Here is a 19266-nt window from a genome sequence, read left to right on the forward strand (position 1 = left end):
ACTTTCCTTTCATTTGTAGAGCTCATGGCTGTAATTGCAACACTTTGGGAGGCCGAGGTGGGCAGATCACTTGAAGTCAGGAGCTCGATAACAGCCTGGCCAACATACCAAAACCCTGTCTGTACTAAAAACACAAAAATTAGCCAGGTGTGGTGGCACGTGCCTGTAATCCCAGCTAATCAGGAGGCTGAGGCAGCAGAATCGCTTGAACTGAGAGGTAGAGGTTACAGTGAGCTGAGATCACACCACTGCACTCCAGCCTGGGCGACAGACAAACCTGCATGTTATGCACATGTACCCTAGAACTTAAAGTATAATAATAAAAAATAATTTTAAAAAATAAATAAATAAATAAATAAATAAATAAAGTACTTGTTCTGGGGGTCACTACATAGCCTGGAATGTGAGGGAGTGAAAGCAGACTTCGTCTTTATGGACGCTTCAAGTGATCCATGCTTTCTACTTACAGAGCCAGGAAGCAATAAACAGATTAACCTTGATGTCTGAGCTAAAGCCAAGATGGAGTTGACCAAGGTGATCAAAGCTATGGGTCGGATTTTCTGTAGCTGGGTACAATGGTGTTTCCAGGGTCCTGAGGCTAAGTGGCCTATGGTTAATCATAGAATCACTTATTAGAATCAACTCCAACTTTCAATTAAGAGTCAAGAACATTTACATCCCAAGAGACTGCGACAAGGCCCTAGCAGTTGATTAGAGTTTGATTCTTGGCTCAGTAATTTTTGTCTTGAGTTCTGTCTATCATTCTCTGACCAAAACCTTGGTGAGTTACTAATTTCATAATGATGAGTTATATTCCACCCCATGTTTCATGATGTATATTAAAATCAAATATCAGTGGATGAGTTTTAAAATTTATTTGGTCATCAATATAAGATACAAGTAGTAAATGATCTTGACAAACAGCTCTATATAACTTTCCCAAATCATTCTCCTAAAGAACCTGAAGAGTAGCAGACGGGGTTTGTGTGCCTGTTTATTGTTTGATGTTCATATTATGTTATCCTCTTTCGTCTTTTAAAAGTCAAATGACTGATGGATTAATAGTAGGTTCTCTTCTCACGTAAACTTTATAAGATGTTGCAACTATTCTTATGCCTTCAGGTGCTATTTTTATATTAATGACTTCAAAATTTATTTCTTCTGCTCAAACCTCATCCTTTAGTGCCAGGTCTATAGCTCAAATTGCCTTCTCAACAAATTTAATGGTTCACATGTGTTTCAAACTAAACACACCCCATCTAAACCTATCATCTTACCTTTCAGTCATGACCCCTTCGGGGCACAAATCTCTATAAATGGCACATTATCACCAATCTGCCCAAGATAGAAACTGATCATTATCCTTGTCATGTCCACCTTGTTAATCCTTTATAGCCAATTAATCATTAAGTCCTGTTGATTCTTTCTGCTAAATGTGTTTTAAATCTGCCGTCTTTCTTTAATATCATCATCCTTTTCCAGGTCACTATCATATTTCACCAGGAATCGTGAAAGGGCCTCGTAACTTTCCCAGAGGCAGTCTTGCCTCTCTGATCAATTCTCCATACTACCATTAGAATGAGGTTTGCAGAAAGCAAATATAATTTTGTCAATTCCTTCCCTGTTTAATACAACTCAGTGGCTTCCTTTGTTCTTAGAACAAAACTCCAAATTCTAAACATGAACCTTAAGGTCCTATGTGATACAGTCTCTGTCATTCTAAATAGTCTCGCCTTTGGCACTACCTTGAAAATTAGAGCTTCATTCACATTATCCTTCTTTCAGTTTTTGAAATTTCATTTTCATGCCACTGTAGGAGCTTCATAGGTGCATTTCCTCTACCTGAATGATTTGCCTTCATCAAACTCACTTTGTTAAAGTCTTGCTTTCAAGATTTGTCAAATATTTCTTACTCATTCTGCTCATCTAGTGTGAATGTTATCTGCTCAAAGTCAGCATTTCCTCAATTGCCAAACTAGTTTATGAATCATCATTACACTATTTCATAATACTACACACTTCTCTTTAGTGGCACATAACACTGTGCAAAGCCATGCTTAAATAAATGCAGATGTTTGAAGTTACAGCTAAAGTCAGAATTTTTATTTTGCTTCATATTTTTTGTCAAACTTTTATCTCCTTGATTAAAATACCATGATTGTAGAAATTTATAGAGCGACTGCAAGGAGGAAAATTAAAGCCAATTGCTTCTGAGAAGGAAGAAAAATAAGGAGAAAGGACTATGTGGTTACTATTAGAGGTAGTAGAAAGTTTATAGAAAAAGTGATATACCTAAAAGAAGAGTTTTAAAACTTTGGGATTGCTATGCAATGTAAATACTCTTGTCAGTCTCCTTACAAATTTTAGTTCATTTTCTGCTTTCATATTACTGCTTTCAGAGTTGGAAGGTTGTTTGTTTCATAAGAAGATGGCAGAAGGCAGGCGCAGTGGCTCATGCTTGTAATCCCAGCACTTTTGGAGGCTGAGGCAGGAGGATACCTTGAGTCCAGGAGTTTGAGACCACCCTGGGCAAGATGGTGAGATTCCTATCTCTATAGAATACCTAATAAGGGGTGCTCCCTGTATCAAGTTACATAGGGTTATTGAAGAAAAGACATGTGAACCAAACATGTCAAAACAATATGATAGAAGTTATACAAAAATTAGAGCAAAAGAAAAATGATGGCACAAAGGAGGGATGATATTTGTTTGGGGAGAACATAGTAGAATCCATGGCAGAAATATTTGAAATTGATCTCAAAGACTAGAAGTTGTCCACATGGAAAAGGGCATTCAAATCATTTTAGGACAAGGGTGCAGAAGTGCCAAACTGAAGAGGTGAACAAGAACATAGTGCTCTTTAGAATCTATTAGTAGTTCAATGTAGAGTCATAATTCTCAAACTAGAGATCTCCCAGGGACACACATAGATGTCAGAGACAGGAACAAGCAATATGAAACTGAAAGAATAGAAGGAAAGAAGGAGGAAAGTAATACAAGGGTGGGTAAAAGAGGGGTTTATTCACACTTATATCTAAAAGGTAGACATACTTGTAAATTTAAAAATGTTGTTTTTAACTTTTAGTGAAATCAAGTAAATCTAGAATTAACTATTGAAAACCTTCCAAGTATACTGTCTCGGTAGAAATATTGTTTTTCCCAAGATACCAAACCAGGTCATCATATAGTAGTAAAATTTAACTAATGGATGATGTAATTTTATTAAATAATCAATTTGACTTTACCTGATTACTAATTTTATTTTCTTAAATGAAATATATTTTAATAAGATATATTTATTACTAAAAGAAGGTACATTTTACTTGTTTTATTGGTATTTGTTTACATAGTCTGCCATGGCTACAGTATGATTAATTTTGCAAATATGTTTGCTATGACTGGCCTTTCATATTCTGAAGTACATTGGTCTACGCAAGAGGTAATTGTGGAATTTTATTTATTTATTTATTTATTTATTTATTTATTTATTTGTTTTATTGTACTTTAAATTGTAGAATTTTTTAATGTTCCCAGATGATGCCTACGTTTCAGTGGAACTTTCTTCTTTTTAGTAAATATAAAAGAGAAAGTTGAGACTCCTTCTATTGTGGACAATTTCTGAATTTTCTGTTTTGTTAATTTGATGTCAGGTAACAAAGGAATTAGTAAATATCTCATTAAATATGTGCTCTGAAATTGTTTATTTAGTATTGTTTCTAATAGAATATTTCAGATGGAAAATGTACCATATATTAAGAATTTTGCCAATTAAACTTTTAATTACCCTAGGGCATATAGCCACCCTTGGCTTCCCTAAATATTTATTTGGATATGTGAAGATTCCTCTAAAGCATAGACATTCCAATCAAGTTGTTAACCAACTAATTTAAGATCCATAGGCTCTAACTGCAACTCCCCTCAAAGCCACAGATTTCACATAGCTTCTGCAGTTCTGGAAGTCTGAGCCAGCACTTCTGACATCAAGGAAGCTTCATGGATGTTACATTAGGTCATAAGAAGAAGCAAGTTACATTCTTGCTTGGGGACTGGTCTCTTATTTGGGATGGGTCTCTCATCTGCTTTGCCTTGGAAAACTTCTCAGGAGTCATGGGCTGACAAGTGAACTTTTTACATCTACCAGGTTTATAGCATTATTGAATTACCTAATTTTTAATTTTCTGAGCTAATGTTGTCAAAAATTTCTTAATTGTTGACCTTTATGAAATAAAAGTCCTGAGCCCCACTGTCATTTATTTCTGCTCACAACCAGGAAAACAAACCAGAGAAAAAACTGTAGAGTTTGGCATGACTAAATATTGTTATAATTGAAGCTAAAAAAGATTCATTTTTGATTTTTAATATTCGAGTTTATATTATAAAAAGTGTTGCAGGTACTGCAAATTTCATTTTATCACACATGATTTTTAAATATTAAGTGAATAAGGACATAGTTTTGTCATTGGTGACTCTTATGGTCTGAACTGTATCATCCCAAAATTTATATGTTGAAGTCCTAACCTTCCATACATTAGAACAAGACTATTTTTGGATAGAGAGTCTTTAAAGAGGTAATTAGGTTAAATGAGGTCTTTTGGATGAGCTCTAACACCATATCACTGGTGTGCTTATAAGGAGAGGAAATCTGGATGCAGCAGGTACAGAGGGAAGACGATGTAAAGACAGAGGGAGAAAATTGTCATCTACAAGTCAAGGACAGAGGGTCCTCAGAAGACACTAACCCTGGAACACCTTGATGTTGAAAATCCAGCCTCCAAAATTGTAAGAAAATAAATGTATGTTGTTTAGGCCACCCAGTCTGTAGCATTTTGTTATCACAGCCCTAGGAAACTAATACAAACTAATACAGTGACTTTCAATGGATGTTCCAGAGAACCCCAGTGTAGACCAGAAGATGAACTAAGTCTATGAGCAGAAACCCTGCTCCTAGCTCCTCCAGTCTCCGGCTGCATGCCCTGAGGCCAATGGGCCTGCCTGAGCTGGTGTTAACACTTGTAAACCAATGACATTTAATGGCTACCTCACAGATTGGCTTTGAAGATTGCATATAATAATGCAAGTAAAAGCACATATAATGTACAAAGTGTTGTCTAAAACTAATGAAACCTGAATGTTCTTGAATCTGTTTAACCTACTCTAGTCATCATATGACAGAGCCAAAGACAATTTTGTCTTCATGCTTCTGTCATATTACTTGGGTATTGCCTGGGGCAGCAGATTCTGTCCATAAATTCATAGTCAGAGCATCCAGAGTTTTCTCTCCCCAAAGTAGTTTTTTACAATTCCCTCTCTTGGCCAAAGCCTCCTCAGCTTCCTTTCTTGGCTCTCCACTTGCCTCCTTTGTGTCAGGGACTCTTTGAAAACTTTTCTTACCCAAGTAATGTTGGGGGTAGGGTGGCAGGCAGACCTAGGCAGGATTAGGGCTAAACCTTGTTCAGTCTAAGGAGGGGGGGGTTAACACCCTTATCACTAGACCCAAGGGATCAACTTAGGATAAATTGGCCAGAGTAGGAGACTAGCCAGCCACCCAGACTGGTCTTTGTCTAGAAATTCTAAAACACACCTATCATAATCCCTTCAGAAAAGTCAACAAAACAGATCCGGTTTGATTTTTAACAATCTATTTTACTGTTGCCTTAAAGATTAGGAATAAAAATATTGTCCCACCTCTAATCTGTCTGTTCACAGAAGGGCACCAAATAACTTGCCAGGTGTAGTTGAGCTACTCCGATGTGGACCTTTTCCATTTTGCTAATATGCAAGTGGTCTTTCTTCTAGAAGTTATACACGTTAAGGCCAACTCACTTTCACCAATAATAACATAAATAATTAAGATACACATTCTTTTCTAGTAAAATATGGTTTTACAAAGACCTGATAGTACTTTTAAGTGTGATTAATTGTGAAATCTCTTTTCTTTATTTGTATTCATTTAGCCTACTCCTCTAGAATCCCATGTAACCAACAGAGAGAAATCCCAGCTGTACTGTGAATGGGAAAAAAATCTTACTGTCTGACCCTAAAGATGTCAGCAACTTACTCTATAAATCTCTAAACTCATTCACCTTCTGTCTCTGCCTTTCTACAACCAATTGGATTTATTCTAAAATCATGGTACACTTCAGGATGTTTACTCTTAAATCATAGAAACAATAAAGAAGATCTTACTAGATGCAAGGCTCCGGATTTTTTTCTATTATTGTATTGCCATCACTATTTTTTAATAAAAAATATCAGATTTCATTGATAATGGGATTTTTCTCTTGATGTTATTTTATATATATATATATATATATACACACACACACACACACACATATATATGCCTTTTATATGTTTTCAAAATATTCCTTAAGTTTCACTGTAATATTTTAGTACTCTAAAATAGTTACAGAAATAATCATTATCACATTTATGACCTATCCTTAAATGCGACTTTGACTTCGTAATGCATATAAAATAACCTTTTGCGTGATATTTTTTACCTACAGAAAATCCTTCTATCATCGTGAGTATCCTTCTATCATCGTGAGTATTTTTCTTTCAGCTTTTCATTGTCACTCAATCTCATTCATGCACTTATTGAGCACTTTGTAATTGTTATTTGAAAGATTGTTACAGTCTTTGTAATTCTTAACCTTTTTACTAGTGAAGGATAAATTTGAGAGTCTAATGGGAGGCATGAAACTACTCATCTTAGAAATTCACACAAATTTACATGAACTTCGGGTTACAAATGTCTTTTCTTCATAATGTCACTGTCAACTATTCAGAGTGACAAAGGCCACCCTAAGTTTCTAAGAAGAGTTGTGATGACAATGTAATCAGTTGCCCACAAATGAGTTTAAAAAACAAAAGACTCTGGAAATTAATGAAGATAATCAAATAAACTCATTTTCTAAGCACCTAGAGTTCTCATGTATTTGTGAAATGATGAAGGAAATAAGCTAATTTAATATCTAAAATACTAATGTGCTCTGTAGTGATATATACGTGTATTCTAATGAAGTTCATTTTCTTGAACTAATAGGGCATGCTCTGAAGTCATTAAGAAGCAATATAAAACTATAGAGATTTAAGGGCCAAGATGAGTTTTATAGCTACCAAGGTGCAATGGGAGGTCACAGGAAGCAGAGGGATCAACCGGGGTTGGGAATTTTAGGAATACTCTTATTTCCTGGAATGGAGGGGATTCTCTAAAAATGTCTATTTGTTGAATGAAATACATTCTTTGCTATTTAAACTCTATTCATGGGACAGTGATAGCCATTTCTAATTTTCAAGCCAAAGGTGATACAACTGGACTTGAACTGTAAATTGAGCCACAGTTTGCTAATGCACTGAATAATGGAAAATTAGTGTCTAGAATACCAGTCAAGAGTGACAGCAAAAATCATAGCTGAAGTGTAATAAAAGCCTAGAACAAAAAAAGGGAATGAGGAATGAAAATAATTGAAAAAAAAAAGCATCAAAGATCAGCAGTAGACTTGGGGACTGATTGAATATAAAGACAAAGGATGTGAGTTTATAAAAATGATTCAAGGCCAGGCAGGCTGGCTCATGCCTGTAATCCCAGCACTTTTGGAGCTGAGGCAGGAGGATTTCTTGAGTCCAGGAGTTTAAGACCAGCCTGGGCAACACAGTGACATTCCATCTCTACAAAAATAACAAAAATTAGCCAGGGGGCACACAGCTGTCATCCCAGCTACTCAGTAGACTGAGGTGGGAGGATCACTTGAGCCCACAAGATTGAGTCTGCAATGAGCCATGATTGCACCTTTGCACTCCAGCCTGAGTCACAGAGTGAGATCCTAGAAAGAGAAACATAATCTACATTATAAAAGGGTTGATTCCTGAGAGATGGTAGCCCAGCTAGAACAGATACTCTCAACATGTGTGGACTTCATGGAATCTGCACAAGTCCTCAGAAATCATAGGCAACATTTTGTGTGCATGAGTTTAGGTGCATTGCTGGGGAGGCCTAAATACAAAAGGTAAAACAATAAAGTTTATAGAGAAAAACATAACTTCATGACCTTGATGTAGACAAAGATTTTTACATATGACATTAAAAGTACCATAAGAGAACTGAGAAAATGGTTTTTATTAAAATTAATGTTCTTTCTGTCAAAATATAACATTAAAAGAATGTAAAAGCAAGACACTGAGAAACTAGAAGAAAACATTCACAACATATGCATCTAACAAATGATCGATATCCAAATTATATACAGAATTTCTGCAAATCAACAATTAAAAGAAAAACAAGTTGGTTGCGTGTGGTGGCTCATATCTGTAATCCCAGCATTTGGGAGGCCGAGGCAGGTGGATCACTTGAGGCTGGGAGTTTAAGACCAGCCTGGCCAACATGGTGAAACCCCATTGCTACTAAAAATACAAAAATTAGCCAGGCGTGGTGGCGCATGCCTGTAATCGCAGCTGCTTAGGAGGCTGAAGCAGCAGAATTGCTTGAACCCAAAGAGGCAGAGGTTGAAGTGAGCTAAGGTTGTGCCACTGCACTTCAGCCTGGACAACAGAGTGAGTGAGACTCTGTCTGAAAAAAAAAAAAAAAGAAGAAGAAGAATAAAAAATAAAGAAAAAGAAAAACAAATCAATACAATTGGCCAAAAGTCTTGAACAGGGACGTTACTAAGAGGATAGCTAAATGCCCAGTAAGTATGTTAAATGTTCTCATTGTTTCTCATTGGTCAGGAGTCCAAGATCAGCCTGACCAACATGGTGAAACCCCGTCACTACTAAAAACACAAAAATTTAGCCAGGCATAGTGGCAGGCACCTGTAATCCCAACTACTCAGGAGGCTGAGGCAAGAGAATCACTTGAACCCAGGAGGCGGAGGTTGTAGTGAGCCAAGATCGCACCATTGCACTCCAGCTTGGGTGACAAGAGCAAAACTCTGCCTCAAAAAAACAAAACAAACAAACAAACAAAAAGCCTCCCATTATTTATCAAGAGAGGCAAAGTAAAACTACAATGAAATACCACTTCACATCCACCAGAATTGCTACAAATTAAAAGATTGACAATACTAAGTATTGGTGAGTGTATGGAATAGTGGAACTCCCATTTATTGCTGGAGAGGGTGTAAGTTTGTATAACTACTCTGGAAAACTGTGTGGCAAGATCTTCTAAAGTCAGATATAGACCTATCCTAAGGAACCAGCAATTCTATTCCTAGAAAAATACCCAGAAGAAAAGTAAACATATGTCCATCAAAAACCATGTATAGAATGGTTATAACAGCTTTATTGATAAGTGCCAATAAACTGGAAGCAACCCAAATATCTATCAATGGGAGACTAGATGAATTGTATTCACTAAGTTTATGCAATTGAAAATTATGGAGCTACAAAAAGAATAAACTGTTGATACATGGAATAACATGGATGAAGCTCAGAGAAATAAAGCTGAGCAAAAGTAGCCAGACACAACAGTATATATTGTATAATTATTTTTATAAGGAGTTTACAATGGGCAAAACTAATTCATGACTATATAATCAGAAAGTTGCTTTCTTCCTAGAGGTGAGGGAGATATGAATCTGGAAGAGAAACAAAAGATCCTTTTAGGGTGTTGGAAAGTTTCATATCTGGATCTGACTGGCAGTTACTCCATTGTCTACATGCACACAAAGTAATCAAAATGTCCACTTAAGATGTATACAGTGCACTTCATTATATATACATTATGATTCAATGAAAAATAAATTTTAAAACACTACATCTGTCCTCAGCTTACTTGACCTCTTAGTAACACTGAAACCAGTTATCCACACTATTTTAAACCCTTTCCTCTCTTGAGGGTACCAAGTTTGTCTATTTTCAGTCTTTTGGGCTGCTCCTTGTCAGTTTCCTTTAGTGGGAATCTTAGTTCTCTAAGCATCGTAGTGTCTCAGAGCTCAATCTAGGGCCACTTTCTCTTCTCCTTCTAAAATCTCTCCCTGGGTCAGTGGTTCTCAGCACTCACGAATGGATCAGAATTAACCTAAGGGTTTATTTTTTAACACTGATGTCCAACTAACACCCTAGGGCTTCTTATTCAATTGATCAGGGCTGGGATCTAGCCATTTGTATTCAAAAGTTCCCCAGGGGAATCTAATATGTAGTCAAAATTGAGAGCTACTTCCCTAAGTGATTTTATCCCATTCCAAGACTTAGATACCATTTGCGTACTAATTACATTTATATTTGTTTCCAATACAAATGTTTCCTTAAACTCAATAGTATTATGAAAAATATCTATTTCATGTTTTCATCTATGAGTCAAAATATCCAAAATGGATTTCCTGACTTTCTACCTCCCACTCCCATCTGCTCCTTCCTTAGGCTTCCCTGTGTAATTAACCATCCAATCTACCATCCACCCAGTTGGTTAAAGCAAAAACTTATGAATCATTCTTATTTCTCCTTTTATCTCTCACCCTGACCTCTCCTGAATCTAATGTTAGTAAATTCTATCAGACTAACACCCAGAAGATACCTTGAATCAGCTGTTATTACCTTCTCTGCTACCATTCTGATCAAAGCTTTATCATCTCTCAGCTGGAACATTGCAAAAGCTCCTAACTGCCATTCCTGTTTCCGTTCTTTCCTTTCTTTCTTCATGTTTATACAGCTTCCATGTTGATTTTTTAAAAAAACATATAGCATATCACTACCCTGCTTCAAACCCTTCAGTGCATTCTATTCCCCTTAAAATTAATTCAAAGCTCTTTATCATGAGCCTTATGATCTGCTCCTGGCTTATTTTCCAACATTACCTTTTACCACTCTCACCCTCACTTCCTGTGCCTCAGCCATACGCTGGCCTCTTTTCTGTTCACTGAAGATGACAAGTCATTTCCCACCTCATGTTCTTTGAACTTGGCCTGGAATGCATTTCACTGGCTCTTCATAAGTCTGGTTCCTTCCTGTCATTTAGGTCCCAGTTGCTTTCTGAGAGAAGCCTTTCATGGCTACCTCATCCTAAGTGATCCACCTCTGCTTATTCCCTTTCATATAACTCTGTTTCTTCACAGTGCTTTTCACAGTCTGTTTAAGATTTTTGTCCATTTCTTCATTGTTTTCTCTCTGTACTGTACAATGTAAGCTCCTACAGGACAGGAATCTCTTTTGCCTTTTTAATAAGTATTTCTGCCTTCTGAAACGTGTTGAACACACAATAGGCACTCAATAAATGTTTGCTCTCAATGAATAAGTAAGGTCTTGAGAAATTAGTCAATTTATTCATAATAAAAATTAAAAGCACCATTTACTGAGCATCTACATTATGCCTTTTGCTATGTATATTAAGAATTATCTCATTTAATTATCTCATTTAATTTTTAACAACAACAATCTGAGAGGCAGGCAATGTTATCCCAATCTTATAAAAGAAGGAAGTGAGAGACTGAAATTGATGTAAATTCATACAGGAAGCAAGTGGTAGTGCAAAAAATTTAGCTTAATCAGTTTAACCCCAGAGCCCATGCTTTTGTGCCTATGCTATTCTTCTCCTTGTCAGAAGAAAAAGGTAAATAAATTTTCACAGTATATAAAGGGAAGCATCTTCCTATGAACAGGCTGGGGCACTCTTGTGGATCTTGCTATGTTTCTTCAGTGAGGCCAACATGAAACACTAGTGACAATACTATCTTATATTTATGTCCCGAGTTCTTTAAATTTTCTAAAGTATGTGCTATTTTATTATCTTCTTTGGTGTCTACTCATGTGCTAATTTATTATATGGATATATGTACATATTCCATCCACCCTTTCATTCATTATACATAGTCTAGGTAGGAAACAGACAGCTTATATTTAAAGCACAAAAAGTGTGAGAAGTGTGTTATGCATGAAGACCTAGGACAACCAGAGGAAGAATGAACTAACTCTGTTGGACAGCTCAGAGAATTCTTCATCATGGAGGTGACATTTGAAGTGAAACTTAAACCTTGAATCTTGAGTAAAACATACCAAGCAAAAAAAAGACCATCTGATCTTTGACAAACCTGACACAAGCAATGGGGAAAGGATTCCCTATTTAATTAATGGTGTTGGGAAAACTGGCTAGCCATATGCAGAAAACTGAAACTAGACCCCTTCCTTACACCTTATACAAAAATTAACTCAAGGTGGAGTAAAGACTTAAGAGTAAGACCTAAAACCATAAAAACCCTAGAAGAAAACCTAGGCAATGCCATTCAGGACATAGGCATGGGCAAAGGCTTCATGTTTAAAACACCAAAAGCAATGGCAACAAAAGCCAAAATTGACAAATGGGATCTAATTAAACTAAAGAGCTTCTACAGAGCAAAATAAACTATCACCAGAGTGAACAGGCAACCTAAAGAATGGAAGAAAATTCTCACAATCTATCCATCTGACGAAGGGCTAATATCCAGAATCTACAAGGAACTTAAACAAATTTATGAGGAAAAAAAAATACCCCATCAAAAAGTGGTCAAAGGATATGAACAGACACTTCTCAAAAGAAGACAGTCGGTGGGGGCGGAGCAAGATGGCCGAATAGGAACAGCTCCAGTCTCCAGCTCCCAGCGCGAGTGACACAGAAGACAGGTGATTTCTGCATTTTCAACTGAGGTACTGGGTTCATCTCATTAGGGAGTGCCGGACAATGGGTGCTGGTCAGCTGCTGCAGCCCGACCAGCGAGAGCTGAAGCAGGGCGAGGCATCGCCTCACCTGGGAAGCGCAAGGGGGAGGGGAATCCCTTTTCCTAGCCAGGGGACCTGAGACACACGACACCTGCAAAATCGGGTAACTCCCACCCAATACTGTGCTTTACCAAGGGTCTTAGAAAACAGGCACACCAGGAGATTATATCCCACACCTGGCTGGGAGGGTCCCTTGCCCACGGAGCCTCCCTCATTGCTACAACAGCAGTCTGCGATCTAAGGGCAAGGCAGCAGCGAGGCTGGGGGAGGGGCGCCCGCCATTGCTGAGGCTTAAGTAGGTAAACAACGCCGCTGGGAAGCTTGAACTGGGTGGAGCTCACAGCAGCTCAAGAAGTCCTGCCTGTCTCTGTAGACTCCACCTCTGGGGACAGGGCACAGCTAAACAACCACAACAACAACAACAAAAACCAGCAGAAACCTCTGCAGACGCAAATGAATCCGTCTGACAGCTTTGAAGAGAGCAGTGGATTTCCCAACACTGAGGTTGAGATCTGAGAACGGACAGACTGCCTGCTCAAGTGGGTCCCTGACTCCTGAGTAGCCTAACTGGGAGACATCCACCACTAGGGGCAGACTGACACCCCACACCTCACAGGGTGGAGTACACCCCTGAGAGGAAGCTTCCAAAGCAAGAATCCGACGGGTACACTCGCTGTTCAATAATATTCTATCTTCTGCAGCCTCTGCTGCTGATACCCTGGCAAACAGGGTCTGGAGTGGACCTCAGGCAATCTGCAACTGACCTACAGCTGAGGGTCCTGACTGTTAGAAGGAAAACTAATAAACAGGAAGGACACCCACACCAAAACCCCATCAGTACCTCACCATCATCAAAGACGAGAGGCAGATAAAACCACAAAGATGGGGAAAAAGCAGGGCAGAAAAGCTGGAAATTCAAAAAATAAGAGTGCATCTCCCCCTCCAAAGGAACGCAGCTCATCACCAGCAACGGATCAAAGCTAGATGGAGAATGACTTTGACGAGATGAGAGAAGAAGGCTTCAGTCCATCAAACTTCTCAGAGCTAAAGGAGGAATTACGTACCCAGCACAAAGAAACTAAAAATCTTCAAAAAAGAGTGGAAAAATTGATAACTAGAATAATTAATGCAGAGAAGACCATAAACGAACTGACAGAGATGAAAACCATGACACGAGAAATACGTGACAAATGCACAAGCTTCAGTAACTGACTCGATCAACTGGAAGAAAGAGTATCAGCGATTGAGGATCAAATGAATGAAATGAAGCAAGAAGAGAAATCTAAAGGAAAAAGAAGAAAAAGAAATGAACAAAGCCTGCAAGAAGTATGGGATTATGTAAAAAGACCAAATCTACGTCTGATTGGGGAGCCTGAAAGTGAGGAGGAAAATGGAACCAAGTTGGAAAACACTCTTCAGGATATCATCCAGGAGAACTTCCCCAACCTAGTAGGGCAGTTCAACATTCAAATTCAGGAAATAGAGAGAACCCCACAAAGATACTCCTCGAGAAGAGCAACTCCAAGACACATAATTGCCAGATTCACCAAAGTTGAAATGAAGGAAAAAATCTTAAGGGCAGCCAGAGAGAAAGCTCAGGTTACCCACAAAGGGAAGCCCATCAGACTAACAGCAGATCTCTCAGCAGAAACTCTACTAGCCAGAAGAGAATTTTAAACCCAGAATTTCATATCCAGCCAAACTAAGTTTCATAAGTGAAGGAGAAATAAAATCCTTTACAGACAAGCAAATGCTTAGAGATTTCGTCACCACCAGGCCTGCCTTACAAGAGACCCTGAAGGAAGCACTAAACATGGAAAGGAACAACCGGTACCAGCCATTGCAAAAACATGCCAAAATGTAAAGACCATCGAGGCTAGGAAGAAACTGCATCAACTAACGAGCAAAATAACCAGTTAATATCATAATGGCAGGATCAAGTTCACACATAACAATCTTAACCTTAAATGTAAATGGACTAAATGCTCCAATTAAAAGACACAGACTGGCAAACTGGATAAAAAGTCAAGACCCATCAGTTTGCTGTATTCAGGAGACCCATCTCACATGCAGAGACATACATAGGTTCAAAATAAAGGGATGGAGGAAGATCTACCAAGCAAATGGAGAACAAAAAAAAGCGGGGGTTGCAATACTAGCCTCTGATAAAACAGACTTTAAACCATCAAAGATCAAAAGAGACAAAGAAGGCCATTACATAATGGTAAAGGGATCAATTCAACAGGAAGAGCTAACTATCCTAAATATATATACACCCAATCCAGGAGCACCCAGATTGATAAAGCAAGTCCTTAGAGACTTACAAAGAGACTTAGACTCCCATACAATAATAATGGGAGACTTCAACACCCCACTGTCAACATTAGACAGATCAATGAGACAGAAAGTTAACAAGGATATCCAGGAATTGAACTCATCTCTGCAGCAAGCAGACCTAATAGACATCTACAGAACTCCGCACCCCAAATCAACAGAATATACATTCTTCTCAGCACCACATCACACTTATTCCAAAATTGACCACATAATTGGAGGTAAAGCACTCCTCAGCAAATGTACAAGAACAGAAATTATAACAAACTGTCTCTCAGACCACAGTGCAATCAAACTAGGACTCAGGACTAAGAAACTCAATCAAAATCGCTCAACTACATGAAACTGAATAACCTGCTCCTGAATGACTACTGGGTACATAACGAAATGAAGGCAGAAATAAAGATGTTCTTTGAAACCCATGAGAACAAAGATACAATATACCAGAATCTCTGGGACACATTTAAAGCAGTGTGTACAGGGAAATTTATAGCACTAAATGCCCACAAGAGAAAGCTGGAAAGATCTAAAATTGACACTCAAACATCACAATTAAAGGAACTAGAGAAGCAAGAGCAAACACATTCAAAAGCTAGCAGAAGGCAAGAAATAACTAAGATCAGAGCAGAACTGAAGGAGATAGAGACACAAAAAACCCTCCAAAAAATCAATGAATCCAGGAGTTGGTTTTTTGAAAAGATCAACAAAATTGATAGACCGCTAGCAAGACAAATAAAGAAGAAAAAAGAGAAGAAACAAATAGACGCAATAAAAAATGATAAAGGGGATATCACCACCAACCCCACAGAAATACAAACTACAATCAGAGAATACCATAAACACCTCTATGCAAATAAACTAGAAAATCTAGAAGAAATGGATAATTTCCTGGACACTTACACTCTCCCAAGACTAAACCAGGAAGAAGCTGAATTCCTGAATAGACCAATAGCAGGCTCTGAAATTGAGGCAATAATTAATAGCCTACCAACGAAAAAAAGTCCAGGACCAGATGGATTCACAGCTGAATTCTACCAGAGGTACAAGGAGGAGCTGGTACCATTCCTTCTGAAACTATTCCAATCAATAGAAAAAGAGGGAATCCTCCCTAACTCATTTTATGAGGCCAGCATCATCCTGATACCAAAGCCTGGCAGAGACACAATAAAAAAAGAGAATTTTAGACCAATATCCCTGATGAACATCGATGCAAAAATCCTCAATAAAATACTGGCAAACCGGATCCAGCAGCACATCAAAAAGCTTATCCACCATGATCAAGTGGGCTTCATCCCTGGGATGCAAGGCTGGTTCAACATACACAAATCAATAAACGTAACCCAGCATATAAACAGAACCAAAGAGAAAAACCACATGATTATCTCAATAGATGCAGAAAAGGCCTTTGACAAAATTCAACAGCCCTTCATGCTAAAAACTCTCAATAAATTCAGTATTGATGGAACATATCTCAAAATAATAAGAGCTATTTATGACAAACTCACAGCCAATATCATACTGAATGGGCAAAAACTGGAAAAATTCCCTTTGAAAACTGGCACAAGACAGGGATGCCCTCTCTCACCACTCCTATTCAACATAGTATTGGAAGTTCTGGCTAGGACAATCAGGCAAGAGAAAGAAATCAAGGGTATTCAGTTAGGAAAAGAAGAAGTCAAATTGTCTCTGTTTGCAGATGACATGATTGTATATTTAGAAAACCCCATTGTCTCAGCCCAAAATCTCCTTAAGCTGATAAGAAACTTCAGCAAAGTCTCAGGATACAAAATTAATGTGCAAAAATCACAAGCATTCTTATATACCAGTAACAGACAAACAGAGAGCCAAATCATGAATGAACTTCCATTCACAATTGCTTCAAAGAGAATAAAATACCTAGGAATCCAACTTACAAGCAATGTAAAGGGCCTCTTCAAGGAGAACTACAAACCACTGCTCAGTGAAATAAAAGAGGACATAAACAAATGGAAGAACATTCCATGCTCATGGATAGGAAGAATCAATATCGTGAAAATGGCCATACTGCCCAAGGTAATTTATAGATTCAATGCCATCCCCATCAAGCTACCAATGAGTTTCTTCACAGAATTGGAAAAAACTACTTTAAAGTTCATATGGAACCAAAAAAGAGCCCGCATTGCCAAGACAATCCTAAGTCAAAAGAACACAGCTGGAGGCATCAAGCTACCTGACTTCAAACTATACTGCAAGGCTACAGTAACCAAAACAGCATGGTACTGGTACCAAAACAGAGATATAGAACAATGGAACAGAACAGAGTCCTCAGAAATAATACCACACATTTACAGCCATCTGATCTTTGACAAACCTGAGAAAAACAAGAAATGGGGAAAGGATTCCCTACTTAATAAATGGTGCTGGGAAAATTGGCTAGCCATAAATAGAAAGCTGAAACTGGATCCTTTCCTTACTCCTTATACGAAAATTAATTCAAGATGCATTAGAGACTTAAATGTTAGACCTAATACCATAAAAACCCTAGAAGAAAACCTAGGTAATACCATTCAGGACATAGGCATGGGCAAGGACTTCATGTCTAAAACACCAAAAGCAATGGCAACAAAAGCCAAAATTGACAAATGGGATCTAATTAAACTAAAGAGCTTCTGCACAGCAAAAGAAACTACCATCAGAGTGAACAGGCAACATACAGAATGGGAGAAAATTTTTGCAATCTACTCATAGACAAAGGGCTAATATCCAGAACCCACAAAGAACTCAATCAAATTTACAAGAAAAAAACAAGCAACCCCATCAAAAAGTGGGCAAAGGATATGAACAGACATTTCTCAAAAGAAGACATTCATACAGCCAACAGACACATGAAAAAATGCTCGTCATCACTGGCCATCAGAGAAATGCAAATCAAAACCACAATGAGATACCATCTCACACCAGTTAGAATGGCAATCATTAAAAAGTCAGGAAACAACAGGTGCTGGAGAGGATGTGGAAAAATAGGAACACTTTTACACTGTTGGTGGGATTGTAAACTAGTTCAACCATTATGGAAAACAGTATGGCGATCCCTCAAGGATCTAGAGCTAGAAGTACCATATGACCCAGCCATCCCATTACTGGGTATATACCCAAAGGATTATAAATCATGCTGCTATAAAGACACATGCACACGTATGTTTATTGCAGCACTATTCACAATAGCAAAGACTTGGAATCAACCCAAATGTCCATCAGTGACAGACTGGATTAAGAAAATGTGGCACATATACACCATGGAATACTATGCAGCCATAAAAAAGGATGAGTTTGTGTGCTTTGTAGGGACATGGATGCAGCTGGAAATCATGATTCTCAGCAAACTATCACAAGAACGGAAAACCAAACACCGCATGTTCTCACTCATAGGTGGGAACTGAACAATGAGATCACTTGGACTCGGGAAGGGGAACATCACACACCGGGGCCTATCATGGCAAAGGGGGAGGGGGAAGGGATTGCATTGGGAGTTATACCTGACGTAAATGACGAGTTGATGGGTGCTGATGAGTTGATGGGTGCAGCACACCAACATGGCACAAGTATACATATGTAACAAACCTGCACGTTATGCACATGTACCCTAGAACTTAAAGTATAATAATAATAATAATAAAAAGAAGACAGTTATGCGGCCAACAAACATATGAAAAAAAACTCATCATCACTGTTCATTAGAGAAATGCAAATCAAAACCACAATGAGATATCATCTTGCTCCAGTTAGAATGGCAATCATTAAAAAATCAGGAAATAACAGACGCTGGAGAGGATGTGGAGAAATAGGAATGCTTTTTCACTGTTGATGGGAGTGTAAATTAGTTCAACTGTTGTGGAAGACAGTGTGGCATTTCCTTAAAGATCTAGAACCAGAAATACCATTCCCAGCAATCCCATTACTGGGTATATACCCCAAGGATTATAAATCATTCTACTGTAAAGGACACATGAACACATATGTTTATTGCAGCACTATTCACAATAGCAAAGACTTGGAACCAACCCAACTGCCCATCAATGATAGACTGGATAAAGAAAATGTGGCACATATATACCATGGAATACTATGCAGCCATACGAAAGGATGAGTTCATGTCCTTTGCAGGGACATGGATGAAGCTGGAAACCATCATTCTCAGCAAACTAACACAGGAACAGAAAATCAAACACCATGTGTTCTCATTCACAAGTGGGAGCTGAACAA

This window comes from Macaca thibetana, chromosome 9 (assembly GCF_024542745.1).
Source record: "Macaca thibetana thibetana isolate TM-01 chromosome 9, ASM2454274v1, whole genome shotgun sequence".
Taxonomy (NCBI): Eukaryota; Metazoa; Chordata; class Mammalia; order Primates; family Cercopithecidae; genus Macaca; species Macaca thibetana.